General features: G+C 44.3%; 1 long non-coding RNA gene across 1 annotated transcript in view; it reads left to right on the forward strand.

Moving 5' to 3' along the window:
• The window catches only part of LOC141166066 (uncharacterized), a 184204-nt gene extending 182180 nt beyond the window's left edge, over positions 1-2024 (forward strand). Inside the window, exon 4 of the long non-coding RNA XR_012251245.1 lies at positions 1749-2024. This is a non-coding gene — a long non-coding RNA (uncharacterized lncRNA). The remainder of the gene's footprint in view (positions 1-1748) is intronic.
• The last annotated feature ends 3976 nt before the right edge of the window (positions 2025-6000 follow it).

The following is a 6000-nucleotide window of genomic DNA, read 5'->3' on the forward strand; positions in this document are numbered from 1 at the left end:
ATACGCAATAACACTATAGGAGACCCACATTTTAGTAATGGGAACAATAAAACATAGCCGGCTGATGGCTCTCTAAGAATAGTGAGGGCAGACTGCTGGCCCTTTAAGAATAGTAAAGGCCGCCTGATGGCCCTATAAAAATAGGCTTTGTGACTTTCAGAGTCCCTCCTTCATAATTGAAACACAATGTGTCTGATGATATCTCATACACCACATGGCCAGATAAGGCTGTAAAATGTTAAAATGACATTTCCTGGTGAATGCATTTGTCACGGTTGAATGCAATGTAAAAGTGCAAAAACACATCAAAAACGCTACGTGTGAACATAGTCCAAGGTGTGGAGGAGTGTTTTTGGTTATTTATTTTGAATTATATACATTGTACATGTCATGGAAAGGATGTTCCTTAACATATTTCCCAGGAAAATCCATTTTGGTTTTGGTTTGGTATGTTTTACTGTGAGTCCGTAAAAGTGGCGTAATACGTCTGACAACTTTGTTGACATAAGTGACCTGGGAGTCATAAAAATGCTTCCAGGGGTCTTCCCCATGCTGTGCCCATGTCATTTGAGCACTGTTCCCATCGATTTAGGCAATTTATAGGCCCTCTGCAGACCGCCGGGGGGAGCCGCCTGAAAAATGCTTGAGTTTCCCATAGACTTACATTGGTCTCGTTGCTCGGGTCGAGCACCTGAGTATTCCAATGTGCTCAACCCGAGCATCGAGCACCCGAGCATTTTAGTGCTCACCCATTACTAGTATTTAGCCTATAGATCCAATAAATTTCCTTCTTTTTGAAGATCTCCATCCAGTTAAGGGTTTCAGGGGGAATAAACTCAATTGGCACAATAGAAATACATGCAGTGTCTTTGCCATATTCATTGGTACAATGTCTGAAGAGACAATGATACATGAAGCCTTTGGCTATGTAAGCTCTGTGTGAATTGAGCCTTTTATGTAAAGTTTGCTTTGTCCTACCAACATACTGCAGGCCACATTTACACTCAATAAGGTATATTATGAATTGAGTCTGACAGGTCATATAAGTTTTTAAAGGGTAGGTTTCTTCTGTTTTACTTGACCTGAAAAATTGTGTATTGTGCAAAATGCATTTGCAACACAGACATTTTTTTGCTTTGCATTTAAAGCGACCAGGGGGCTGCATGTTCAAGGTCTGCTCTGTCAAGGTACTTCCAAAGGTCTTCAAGCGACTTGGAGATATTAGGTTTCTCAAAGTGAGTGCCCTTCTGAAAGTAACCCGTGGTTGGTCAGAAATAAGGGGGCCCAGTATAGGGTCTTTTTTGTAAAATGTGCCAATGCTTTTGTAGCACTTTCCTTAGAGGGAAATGAGCTGAATTAAAAGTAGTTATAAAATTACTTGCAAACTCATTTGTTCCCTTTTTATTGTCCTGGGGTCTGGGCTCCAAACATTGTTCCTGTGTGAGCCCCCTGGTCCTTTGGTAGGCACGCTTGATTAAGCTTTTAGGGTAGCATTGGTTAGTGAATAGCTCCCTAAGAGTATCAGCTTGTTGATCAAAGTCACATAAATTACTTTCCAAATCAAGTCCTATCAGTTTAATTAAACACAGCTGGACGCCAATGAAAAAGTAGAACCATCTCAAGAAGGATCACAAGGAAATGGACAGTATGTGACTTAAATATGAGTGTCTGAACAAAGAGTCTGAATACTTATGACCATGTGATGTTTCAGTTTTTCTTTTTTAATAAATTTGCAAACATTTCTACAGCCCTGACCTAAACCCAATTGAGCATCTCTGGAGAGACCTGAAAATGGCTGTCCACCAACATTCACCATCCAACCTGACGGAACTGGAGAGGATCTGCAAGGAGGAATGGCAGAGGATCCCCAAATCCAGGCGTGAAAAACTTGTTGCACCATTCCCAAGAAGACTCATGGCTGAACTAGCTCAAAAGGGTGCTTATACTCAATGAGGAAAGGGTCTGAATACTTATGACCATCTGATATTTCATTTTTTCTTTTTTAATAAATTTGGAAAAATGTATACATTTCAGTTTTTTTTTCAATCAAGATGGGGTGCAGAGTGTACTTTAATGAGAAAAAAATGTACTTTTTGGAATTTACGAAATGGCTGCAATGAAACAAAGAGTGAAATAGTTAAAGGAGTCTGAATACTTTCTGTACCCACTGTACATGCAGGTTTTCAGAAATTTCTCAAGGTATCGGTAACAATAGGAGGAATCAGGAAACACTTTCAATACAATGCCTTCCCCTTTGGCCTAGTGGTGGCAGACAGTGTGTTTACAAAGCTAATAGCAGAGGTTACAGCCCACCTCAGAGATAAAAAACAAACAGATTATTCCCTATCTGGACAATTTCCTGATACTAGGAAACTCATACAGTCACTGTCACAGTCAAGTGAAGGAAATAAGCACCATCTTGAAAAACTTAGGATGGTGTTTAAACCTAGAAAAATCAAGGTTAAACCCACAAATGACACAGATCTTTTTGAGTCTCATGCTGGATTCAGACCGTCAAGTATGTCATCTACCAGATCAAAAAAGAAAGAAGATAGTCAGTCTGATCTCTATAGCAATACAGAATCCAGAAATGACCCTCAGAAAAGCAATGTCCCTATTGGTCCTAAAATGGACAGTACAGTGTCCATTTTAGGACATGATCAGATATCAAAATCAAACATCAGAATAATGTCAGTTTGAGGCTAAATACCCTGTCTGACAAGTGATCCTGACAAGTGACTTTGTTAAGTGACTTTTACAACTGTAATAATATTAAAAAAAAGTCACTGTTTGCTGATGAGACATGAATCCAAAATTCTGTGTCCAGAAGCCAGTGGATGAAACCTAGGAGTTCTATTTGGTTATATGATTTTCAGTGCAAACCTGTCTTAAACTGATTGGGACTTTCAGAAATACCTCCTCCAAGCCAAATTCAAATGATGTTTGATTTTGATGTGTGAGTCTGATGTGTGACTTTCTTCAAACATCAGAATCAGAATCACAATGACTTTTAGTCACCCTGAGTATTTTCATGGTTGATCTAATAAGACAAGAAAAACTGCTAGTTACTATCACTTGAGTTGATATCTCAATGGTAAGGCATCAGCCTCTGAAGCTACAGTGTCAGAGTTCAAATCCCAATAGGGATTTTTTTTTTTTTTTTTTAATTATGCCAATTTAGCACACAAACTATAGGGGTGTTTTAGTTTTAATATCTGACATTCGTATTGTCACCCTGAAGTGCTAAGAGTTTCAGACACGCTGTCTATTTGCATGGTAAATTTCATAGCCAAAATAACTTGGGAGGCACTAATTTACTACATATCTATTTCCAATTGACTGTACATTTGCATAATTTCTTAAAGGGGTCTAATGATAACATTCCTTTTTTGTAAATTTTTCTTTCCATCCACCCAAGAACTGGCTGCAAACTCCCAATTAACTTTCGCTATGTAATTATTATTATATATCACTACCTAAATAATCAAATAATGAACCTATAAATTAATGGTAAGGCATCTGTGTCACATAGTTTTGGTTTGAAAGGATAATAATAATAGTAATAATAGTTTGTGTGCTAAATAGGCATAATTAAAAAAAAACAATACTCCTATTGGGATTTGAACTCTTGACACTGTAGTTTCAGAGACTGTTGCCTTACCATTGAGCAATCCAGCCAATTGATATCAGCTAACAGCTTTTCTTGTCTTATGAGTAGTGTTGAGCGATACCTTCCGATATCGGGAAATATAGGATCGGATTGGATCGGACCGATACCCAAAAAGTAGGGATGACTTCTTCAGGGTCGTCATCTTCAGGGTCGTCATTTTCGGGGTCCTCGTCTTCGGGGTCCTCGTCTTCTTTGAGGTGGTCTTCAGGGTTGTCGTCTTCAGGGTCGTCGTCTTCGGGGTCCTCGTTTTCTTCGGGGTGGTCTTCAGGGTCCTCGTCTTCAGGGTCCTCGTCTTCAGGGTCCTCCTCTTCGGGGTCCTCGCCTTCTTCGGGGTGGTCTTCAGGGTCGTCCTCTTCAGGGTCCTCGTCTTCAGGGTCCTCGTCTTCTTTGGGTTGGTCTTCAGGGTCCTCGTCTTCAGGGTCCTCGTCTTCGGGGTCCTTGTCTTCTTCGGGGTGGTCTTCAGGGTCCTCGTCTTCAGAGTCCTCGTCAGGGAGATCCAGAGTGATTACCAAGAACCTTTTCAAAAAGCTTGAACTTGGAAATGTAGCAGAAGGTACAAGAAGGCTGAGGAACTGCCGAGAACCAGCTGATGGTACTGGAATCTGGATGGGTAGCAGAAGGTACAAAAGCCAATGGAACTACTGAGGACCAGCTGACGGTACTGGAACTCGGTTACTAAGCAGGAGGTACCTGTGCCAGAAAACACTACCAAGGACCAGCAGACGTTGGTGGAACTTGGATGCCGAGAAGGAGGCACCTAAGCCAAAGGCACTGCCGAGAACCAGCTGACGGTACTGGAACCCGGATGGGTAGCAGAAGGTACCCATGAAAAAAAAAGTTGCAAGGCCACGAGCCAGCCTGAGTTACCGAAACCCACTGTCCTACAGGGGGTGCTTGTCCTATTGGCACTATGGAGCCAGCCTTCATTGCCAGATCCCGCAGCCCACATAGGAGTCACCTAAACTGCAGGCACCACAGAGTCGGCTAACCCGACCGCAACACGACAGGACAATGCATTGGAGGAAAAGTGATGTTGAGACTACCCGGAAACAGCTGGCGTGCTGTAACCAGGCTGGGCAGGAGGGAGTACCCATGCCAAAGACACTGCCGAGAACCAGCTGAAGGTACTGGAACCCGGATGGGTAGTAGAAGGTACTAGAGCAAATGGAACTACCGAGGACCAGCTGACGGTACTGGAACCCGGATGGGTAGCAGAAGGTACAAGAGCCAATGGAACTACCAAGGACCAGCTGACGGTTCTGGAACTCGGATGGGTAGCAGAAGGTACAAGAGCCAATGGAACTACCGAGGACCAGCTGACGGTACTGGAACTCTGTTACTAAGCAGGAGGTAACTGTGCCAGAAAGCACTAACAAGGATCAGCAGACGTTGGTGGAACTTGGATACCGAGAAGGAGGCACCTAAGCCAAAGGCACTGCCGAGAACGAGCTGACGGTACTGGAACCCGGATGGGTAGCAGAAGGTACCCATGAAAAAAAAAGTTGCAAGGCCGTGAGCCGGCCTGAGTTACCGAAACCCACAGTCATACAGGGGGTGCTTGTCCTATTGGCACTATGGAACCAGCCTTCATTGCCAGATCCCGCAGCCCACATAGGAGTCACCTAAACTGCAGGCACCATAGAGTCGGCTAACCCGACCGCAACACGACAGGACAACGCATTGGAGGCAAAGTGACGTTGACACTACCCGGAAACAGCTGGAGTGCTGTAACCAGGCTGGGCAGGAGGGAGTACCCGTGCCAAAGACACTGCCGAGAACCAGCTGACGGTACTGGAACTCGGATGGGTAGCAGAAGGTACAAGAGCCAATGGAACTACCGAGGACCAGCTGAAGGTACTGGAACTCGGTTACTAAGCAGGAGGTACCTGTGAGAGAAAGCACTACCAAGAACCAGCAGATGTTGGCGGAACTGGGATACCAAGAAGGAGGCACCTAAGCCAAAGGCACTGCCGAGAACCAGCTGACGGTACTGGAACTCGGAAGGGTAGCAGAAGGTACCCATGAAAAAAAAAGTTGCAAAGCCGCGAGCCGGCCTGAGTTACCGAAACCCACAGTCCTACAGGGGGTGCTTGTCTTATTGGCAATATGGAACAAGCCTTCATTGCCAGATCCCACAGCCCACTAAGGAGTCACCTAAACTGCAGGCACCATAGAGTCGGCTAACCCGACCGCAACACGACAGCACAACGCATTGGAGGCAAAGTGACGTTGACACTACCCGGAAACAGCTGGCGTGCTGGAACCAGGCGTGGCAGGAGTTAGCACCCGTGCCAAAGACACTGCTGGGAAACAGCTGGCGGTGCTGGAAC

Source organism: Phyllobates terribilis, unplaced genomic scaffold (assembly GCF_046119375.1).
Source record: "Phyllobates terribilis strain yellow unplaced genomic scaffold, ASM4611937v1 Scaffold_1__5_contigs__length_1240528914, whole genome shotgun sequence".
Lineage (NCBI taxonomy): Eukaryota > Metazoa > Chordata > Amphibia > Anura > Dendrobatidae > Phyllobates > Phyllobates terribilis.